Below are 9,863 nucleotides of genomic sequence, written 5' to 3'. Positions count from 1 at the left end.
ATAATGTGTGGGTCTTGGAGTCAGTTTTGGAAACAAAACTTGGACTCTAAAATGACCATGCTTGGACACTGAAAAATATGTGTGTAGACAGCAGTACAGCATCACCTACAGTGTGGCATGGCTCACTTTGAAAATTCCATGGTGTCCTGTCGCCAGGGTAACAAGGTGAGTGACATCATCCTGCCATTCCAACTGTCACTCTCTTGAACTGAAAGGTTCAAACTTGAGTGAGGTGGGAACGTGTGTATCGCCCTATCCAGAGTGGTCCGCGATGGGAAATCTCAACTGCTGTCCAGCAGGTAGGCCACACTGACCTCCACAATGCTGCTTCTCCACCGGCCACTTACCTTCTGCTTAATCACTCTCCTCATGGACTGTCATTTCCCCATTCCAGGCTGTCTACAGATTTATAAAGATAGTTGGTCATCCACATTATTCAGTTTCTACTTTTGATGCTTCTGTTAAGTTTGTTGTTTCAAAATCTTTCCTAAATTTAGAGAAACACATTATTTCCAATGTCAAGTTTGTTTGCACCTTATCCAGAGAATGATGATAGGAAAGAAACTCACACTACTCTCTTCAGTCAGGAAAAATTAAGACCAAACACAACACAGACATCACACAAAAAGGCACTTTCAAGCCAGCCTCTTCTGTCTGTAGAGGTCACCATCTGAGACCAAGACTGTAAGAACAGTCTGAACCCAGATATCTTTTTGTCACATTGGAAGAAACTGGGATTTCAGGGTGGGGTGGATAAACACATGAACCCTGCTGTTTGGGGGTTACAGGGAAACGGGGAGGAGGGACAGCGCCGTTGGTCAGTGGGGCAGACATCTGAAGACAGAGAGAAGGGGCCTGCCTGATGGTCTTCAGGCAGAATCATGGGTTGGATGGGCAAGCCTGGCCATGGATGAACCTCACTAATGGGAGAGGGAACTGTGTATGCTGTCCCTGCAGGGTCTAGAGAGAGGTGAAGAGTTCCTAGGGACTGGGTTTTGGTGAGAAAAGTCATGGGCATGAAGGTGCAATCACAGAGTTGGTACAGACATTGCCTTTTTCAGACAGGTATTTGAGACTACTCAGCCACTTTCTCTGAAGGACAGATATTAAGTTTTCTATGGCATTAAAAATTCATCTTAGACAGGGTAAATTACAAAGAAAGAAGACCCCCAAGCTCAGGATACTCAAGTCTAGGAGTCAAAGATCAGGTGCCCATATCAAGGGTCCCATGCTGTGTCCCATCATTGTGGAAAAGTAGAAGAGCAAGCAGAGTGACAGAAGAGAGACAGGGAGAGGGGTTGGGCTTGTGTTCTAATGACTCTCCCCCATATTAACCAATTCAGTACTGAGAACCACACGAACTCCTTTCAACAACCTGATCCACTATTGAATGGGAAAACTGGGAAGAAAGTGAGGAACTGCAATGATCATACACTTCTCTGTGGTCTCCTGCCAGCTGGATGTCAACAGCTGTCTGTATTGTCATACTGTTCCAGGTTCTTGTCTAAAGAGTTTTAGACGAAAAGGAAGTCGGAGGTCAAGTACATCGACTGTCCATTCCACACAGAAGGCCGGAAAAATCCATGTCTTGCCAAAGAACAGGATGCCCACAACAAAGGAATCAGTTGAAGGTACTCTGCAAATTCAATCATGAAGCTCATTCAACAATCAGATTCTGCTTTATTCAGGGCCTCATAGTTAAGACAAAACTCTTAAAAAGCTATGCTATCTGTGTCTTTCATTCCATGACTGCAAAATTAGAATTGGTCAACTCAATCAGCAGGGTGACCACTACACAGGGAAGACATGTTAACAACTTAAACTTGGGGTCACTGTTAGTAGTAACATCTCAAGGTATTGTTCAGACATTTGCCCGATTGTGCAACATGGGCTGAAATGGACATCTTACTGAGAGAGTGCCACCAGATTTCATGCTAATATTAACAATTGGAGATAAAATAGGAAAACTGAACAGATAGCTCCTAAAGTTCTCATACTGGACTCCCACTTCCCTTTTTCTGATGACACTTCCATTAGTAGGGTACATTTGTTATGGAGACTGAACCAATAAAGAAATGTTATCATTGACTCAACTCCCAAGTCTGCACTAAGGTTGGTTCTGGTGGTACAGTCCTAGGAGTTATTCATCTTTACTCATGTTTCCAGAACCTTTGAATGACCCCAGAACATGACCCTAGAACTGGCCATTTTAAATATCTGATTAGTCATTCTTTTTCACAATTTCATAGAGTTGGAATTAGATTTGGTAACTTACATAAGAATTCTTCTGCTCCTTTTTGTGGCTTGACTGCTCAATGATTTTCATCACTGAGTTATACCCCCTTGGATAGATGGGTCAATGTTCTTGGTCCTGGTTTCCAATTTAAGCAATCAGGAAGAAAGCCACCAGAAACAGTCATGTGGCAGGGTTCTGTGGGGACAAAGTTTTTTAAATTAATTGGGTAAACACCTAGGACTATGGCCCCTTGCTTGGATGGGGATGACATTTTTCTTGGTAAAACTGACTGGAGTTCACCAATGAAGCCACATGGCCCTGACACCTTCTTTCGCCTTTTGTACCTGTAAAGTTCTCTTCAAAGGCTCGGGCCCATGGGTTAGTTTGGGTAGTTTCTGACTCTGAAGGAATTTCAGGCTTCGTTGAACCTACTTGTGGGCATACAGTATGTAAAGTACTTTTTTCTTTCCTTTTCCTGTCCATGCCATGAAAGGTGAGGATTCCCTTCTCATTTGCAGTAGCAGACATTGTTTCTTCTCTTTTTGCCTTGTGCTTAGACAGGCGGAGGTTTCACAATCTTATGCATTTTTTTCAAAAAAAATATTTTTTGACTTTTTGTTTTATTCTGCCCATTTCCTATTTCCTATTACATTCATTTCTGAGAAAATTGCTATTTTTTCATTTTTTATCTAATTTACATCAGATTGCTTTTCTACTTACAACCTACTTTTCTAGGTTGTAAGAATCCCTTATTGATTTTAGATCATCATTGTTTTCTAAAGTATTTCACTCAAGGGCTCCATTTTCCTTCTGAGCACTGCTTCATTGCAACCCAAAGTTGCAAAAGGAGTTTTTATTTGCTTCGTTCAAAATAGTTTAAAATGTCTATACAGTCTTCTTTGTCCCATTTGTTTTGGAGAGTATGTTATTTAGCTTCCATAGTTCTTGCAAAATTTACCAAGTAATCTTCATTGCATTGATTGAACTCTATTGTATTACCATAGTTGCCCAGTGGCACAAGCTGTGTGACATACATTACTTTAAGTGGTTGTGCGGCAGAGCTCATACTTTGATCTGCCTTGGAGACTTCTTCATATGAACCTGAGAAGAATGTGTTTCTCTCATGGCTGAAATGTCTCTACACGCCAATCAAAATAGTTAGTTGAGGGTTAATAATTTTCTTGGGCTGCCATAATCAAGTGCCTGGTTGGTTGGTCAGTTTGAAGTACATGACATTTTATTTTCCCACAGGTCTGGAGATTGGGTGTCAGAAATCTAGGTTTATGCATAGTCACCCTCCCACAGAAACCCATCAGGACTAATCTTTCCTGTCCCTTCCCGGCTTCTGCTGGTTTCCTGGAAATCCTGGGCCTCCTGTGTGCCTACCATAGCACCTGAATTTCTGCCCCCATCATTTCATGGCATCCTTCCATCTTGGACCTGTTTCCTCATCTTGTAAAAATGCCAATCATAGTCATATGGGAACAAGTCCTTGCTACTCCAATATGAATTCATATTAACTGGATAATCCTCCAATGACTCCATGCCTAAATAAGGTCACCTTCACAGGTCCTTCAAGTGAAAGGGGTGGGAACATGCTGAAGCCCTCATACTGCTGTTCATTTCAACTCCACCTGGCTTGTTTCATTCCTGCTCAATCTGTCAATTTTCAATAGTAGTGAATTTGTGCCCCCCCATGCCACTCTACTGGAGGTCTCTGACTCTAATAAACCTTTTATATTTTAAGATTTATTTATTTATTTAAAATCAGAGTTACACAGAGACAGAAGGAGAGGCAGAGAGAGAGAGGAATCTTCCATCTGCAATTGGCTGCAGTGGCTGGAGCTGGGCTCATCTGAAGCCAGGAGCTTCTTCCAGGTCTCCCACATGGGTGCAGGGGCCCAAGGACTTGGACCATCTTCTACTGCTCTCCCAGGCCATAGCAGAGAGCTGGATTGGAAATGGAGCAGCCTAGTCTCAAGCCTGCACCCATATGGGATGCCAGCACTGCAGGTGGCTGCTTAACCTGCTACATCACAGTGCAGCCTCCTCTAATAAATCTCAAAAAAAAAAAATACTGAATTTGTCTATCTGCCCTTGTAGTTCCATCCATTTTTGCCTCAAGAATTCTGAGGCTCTACTATTAGGCAAGTGCACAGTAAATATTGATCTAGACTGTTCAACAACATTTGCTTTATTACAGAAAGTCCATATTTGTCACTAATACTGACCTTATTCTGAGATCTGACTATAAGAATAAATTAGAGCTAATGGCTTTAATGGCTGGAGCTGTGCTAATCCGAAGCCAGGAGCCAGGCACAACTTCCTGGTCTCCCACGTGGTGCAGGGACCCAAGGACTTGGGCCATCTTCCACTGCTTTCCCAGGCCATAGCAGAGAGCTGGACTGGAAGAGGGGCAGTTGGGACTAGAACCAGTGCCCATATGGGATGCCAGCGCTGCAGCCAGAGGATTAACCTACTGTGCCATGGTGCCAGCCCCTATGTTGGCTTTTTTGAGGTAGTCTCTCCCTTTCTGTCACACTCTGTGTATCACCAAAAAGTGGACGGCAGATGATGAAGCAGGTATCTCTCTGTACCTAAGTGTTCACAGCAAGCAGAAAACAGAAACAACAGAATCTGGATTATTTCCCAGTATCCAACAACAAACAGATGAGTAATGACAATGTGGTATATGAACACACTGGAAGAGTTTTAATATGTAAAAGTGAATTTACGTTTTATACCAGACCAGGGATGGACATGGTAACACCTGACACTGTAATAAGGTGGACACAGAAAGACAAACACTGTAGGTTTTAATACAATGGCATGTCTACAACAGGCAAATTCAAAGGACTGGAAGTACAGATTAGTTGGGGATGGAAGGAGGAGAAGGTAAAGTTCTTCCTTTATAGATGCAGAGTTTAGACTGGGTATGATGAAAACTGTTGGGGCACACAGGGGTGGTGCTTACACAGCACTGCCAAGTAATTCATGCCACTGAAATTTTCACTTACAAGTGATTCAGATAATAAATGTCTACTTGCCCACAGCAATTTAAAAATACCTGAAAGGAAAGATGGCAAATGTAATAGCTGCTTATGTAGATTCATGGAGGTAAATGATCTTGGGACACAACAAGAAAAATGTGGGGATTTCCATGGGCTACATTTTGGGCATTTCCACGCCCATTTTGCACAGGAGCAATGATGAGACATCATCAAGGAATCAGTGCACTATGGCATTTGCCTATTTCTAAATTGACTGTTTTGTAATGATTTGGTTGCTGGTAGTAAGAAAGCCAAAACTCTCCTTCTCATTTCTTTCCTGCTCCTCTTCTTGGGCTTTGTCATCCACCAGGGAGGATGGCCCAGCAGTGGCACGTGTGCAGTTCCAAGCCCACATCAGGTGGCCTTCCTGCTACTTGTGGGTGCAGGGCTGGCTTGTCTTTTTCTTGCTCTGTTACTGAGTGCAGCACAGAACTCTTGACATTGTTCACTGCTCACCAACCATCCCCACCTAGCCTAGGCCCATGTCCACAGCAAGCAAGTCTCCCTGCGGAACTCATCCACAACACCTGACAGTTACCCCGTGGTTCTCCTAGCTGCTCCTGAGGACCTGGTGGAAGCGATTCCAAGAGACAGAGCAGAGGAGGAGGTCACATCTCTTGGCAAGGTATGACTGGGGTTTTTGGTCACAGAAAGAAATGTTCCTGGTATACAATCACTAGTCTTATTTACTTACTTATTTGAAAGGCAGAGTTGCACAGAGACAGGGGAAGAGAACAAAAGATCTTCCATCTAGTAGTTTACTCCCCAGATGCCTGCAAAGGCCAGAGTTGGTCCAGGCCAAAGCCAGGAGTCCAGTGCACTATCCAGATCTCCCACATGAGTGATAGGGGACATTCTCCATGCCTCCGCAGGCACAACAGCATGGCATTGTATTGGAAGCTGAGCAACCAGGATGCAAACTGGCACTGCAGGATGGACTACTGGCACTGCAGGATGGACTGCTGGCACTGCAGGCAGCAGTTCCGTTCACTGTGTCACAACATCAGGCCCAGGCAACGTTTTTCTCAGATACGAAAATCTGAACGCCTATACTGAAGATGACTTCCACAGTTTATTTGGTGGGGAAAGCCCAGGGCATGTCTGTTATAAAGTGAGACATGACTCAAGAGGGTCTCCTGTAATCACAGCATCAATTACAAGTGATGTGGTGCTGGGCGTTTTCCATAGGAGCAGTTCTGCATAGTTTAAATATTTTATGATTTAAAAGATTTATTCATTATTTGAAAGGCAGAATAACAGAGAGACAGACAGACAAAGATCTTAAATCCTCTGGTTACCTTCCCAAATGGCTATAAAGGCTGGGGCTGGGCCATGTGGAAGCCAGGAGCTAGGAACTCCATCTGGGGGGGTCTCCCACTGGTTGGAAGGGACTCAAATACTTGGGACATCCTCCACTGCCTTCCCAGGTACATGAGCAGGGAACTGGCAGCAGCAGGGCAGCCTGGACTTGATTTGGTGCTCTGATATGGGATGCTTGCCTCACAGGGGGCAGCCTAACCCAGTGTGCCACAAGGCCAACCCCCAGGTTTTCATTTTCACAAATGAATGTTGCATTTGCCAACCAAAATGAACACCTAAAATGGGCTGTGAAAAGCTCACGTATTTCACACAAGTATCCTCTGTGCTTTATTTGGGGCATTTGCCTCATGCACTGTGTCCCATCAAGTTTCCCAAGGTCAGCACCAGGAGAAGAGACCTGTGCAAACAGTATCTGATCTCACAGTGACTTCCTTTCTCTGACTGCAGGTGGACTCAGGATCCAGTGGACACTGTACGTATTCTAGAATGCCTCAGGTGCTGAGGAACAACTGAAGGGAGGAGACACTGGGACCTTCCTGCCGGTTCTCTTCTGGAGAGCCAACCTGATTCCAGCTTCCTGGTGGATTAAAAAGATTGAGGGTGTGGTAAAACAAAAACCAGAAAGACTAGCACATAGCTACAGGCATCTAAGGCAGTCTCTGGAAATAGCTATGTCATTTAGATGGTGGGGGTTTCTGTGCCCCAGTATGGTGAGTTTTTAGGAGTGAGCGTGTATGTCTTTGAAAGTGCTTGGATGTGTATATGTGTACATACTTCCCACAGAAAAAGTGTTCCCAAATGCACAGCTCAAGGTTCAATTCTCAAAAAACAAAAACAAAAAAGAACCTGATCACCCTCCACATTTTATGTAAGTGAGCTCATTCAACCCTCACCCCACATGTGTCTGATGGTTAGGTCACAATTCCATGGCTTAGCTGGATATGAAACATACTCCCAACATATGTGAAAAGTATTTAATACTAATGAAAACAGTTTAAAATATATTTAGGGAGCTGGAAAGGTCAACATGATTTGATCATCACACACTGTCTGCATACAATGAATTCTTATGCTATAATCCATAAAGATACCATTTCTAATGGTAATAAAAACAATAAGATCAGGAGAAAAGTTTTACCATAATGCCTGGTGCTCATTTTTAAATGGTGGAATTTCACCATTTTTACTTCTTCTTCATTTACTTGTGTGGTACCTAGGGATTGGCAATAAATGAACATGTTGCTTTGCCTACAACTGAGTCCTTCTCCCACTAATGGTTGCTTTTAATTAAGTTCAGAAGCTCATAGGAGAGATGACATATTCAAATACAATAAACAGATATTGATCCCTGAGTAGTAGTACCTTGGGAAACATCAAGACGACAGTAGCCGTTTATTTGGCTTCTAAACATGCAGGAGTCGTCCGAGGACTCTTACTGAAATACAGCAACCGTGGTGGTATTGACCCCAAATAGTTCCCATGAATGAAGCTGCCTTGACTAGAATGTTTAAGGCTCTGCTTCTCAGGTCTTTCACGTTCTTCTCCTCGGCCTTAACCCTCGCCCCATGCCCATATCCAACAATGCTCCCTGATGCACCAGTGTACTGACAGTTCTCATATGTCCTTTTAGTGCCCCTGGAGGATGCATGGGAGGAGCTTCCTGGTGACACGGAGGATAAAGAAACTCCAGAGTACACTGAGGTAAGGGCCCCCGCCTTCCTCTAAAACAGAAATGTTCCTTCCTCGGCTTCTTCCGTTCTCAACCAGATGAAGAGAAGAAAAATCTGAACATGGATAGGGTCCATGATACACGCTGTGCATGGTGAGGGCCACTGAGAGGGAGAGTTTACACCAACAGAGAGCTGACCCGGGACACAGGGACAAAATGACTGTCAGGACTGGACCACAGCAAGCTTTTCTCTGCAGCACTTCTCCTCTTTTGAAAGGAATTTTGTGACTTCCCACCACAGTGGACTGGAGAGACACGTCCCCCATGAAGAGCTCATGCCTGCTGGCCTGAGTGTGATCGCTCTGCTCACATCTTTGGGTTCCCTCCATAGGACCACTCTTTCACATGGGGTTTCCCAGTGTCACCAAGGGTATTAAAGACGGGTGCAAAGGGACACAGAGTGTTCAGACCCTCATGGTGCCATTTTCTAATTACAGGTGATTTCAATACGAACAGCAAGTGGTATGTATTCGGGAAACATTTACTCCCTATAGTATGAATAGTCCAGATGACAGCACAAATGGGACTATCTTGGGGGCTTTAGTGTGAAAGGCCACCTGACGCCCAATTCCTGCTATGACAGAGGACTAGGAGTGCGCTGGTGGGAAATTAACTTCCTCATAAAGGGTAATGATCATTTTCTGGGGTCCCTGGAAGATACTGGCTTGTGCATGGGGGTGGGCTTTATCTATGTGGGTACCCATGTGTTACAGTTCTGAGTGTCTGAGTTTGGCAGTTTGTGTGTATTACCCTAATTATGTTCCTTTGAAGCCACTATCAGTTCTCTGTAAAAAAACAATCACAGAGGTATTGCTGCATGGTTACAGGAATATGTATATAAAAAAGTGAGGGGTTTCAGATGCAGGATGGAGGCACCATATTTCAGTGCACTAGGGAAAGTGAGACATTGAGAGGTGGTGCTGTCAGCTCCTCTCCCTCCCTGGAAGGCTTGAAGCTGTGGTCAATGTCTGCCTGAAGGTCAGGTCCATAGAGCCCAGGAAGAGGCTGAGAGCACAGAGCAAGGGGCAGGGTCATGCTGAGCAATTCAGGGGAGGAACGGGCAAGACACTCTGTGAATACTTACTGTCTGTGTTTGTGTCTCTCAAGATTGGGTCTTACAGAGCGTTTCTGACTATACCAGTGACGATGAAGCCTCTTCAGGTAGGAGCAACACCCACAAAGACCAGAGGGTCAAATTAGGGCAATGCTTGGGTTATCTGCTGCTGTGGACTCCTGAGAGGACATAGGAACTCAGGAGGAAAAAAGACATTGTATGTAGACGTCTGATTAGTTCTTTTTTATATTAATTATAGAGTAGGAAGAGGTTTTATGCCCATGGGATTGGAGCAATAGAAATTGTTAACTATCATTTCTTGCTTTACTATTTAAAACTTTACATTTGCTTTAATACTGGCCACCCCAGCTTTTCCATTGCAAAGATCAAATCCACTGCATTGTGACAGGACAGCACTACCTTCCAACTGAACACAAGAGATGTCTGGGTTTTGCACTGACCATTGTCTTCGTC

This window comes from Oryctolagus cuniculus, chromosome 17 (genome assembly GCF_051225735.1).
Source record: "Oryctolagus cuniculus isolate XC-2025 breed Fujian yellow rabbit chromosome 17, ASM5122573v1, whole genome shotgun sequence".
NCBI lineage: Eukaryota > Metazoa > Chordata > Mammalia > Lagomorpha > Leporidae > Oryctolagus > Oryctolagus cuniculus.
This window is presented reverse-complemented; position numbering follows the sequence as displayed.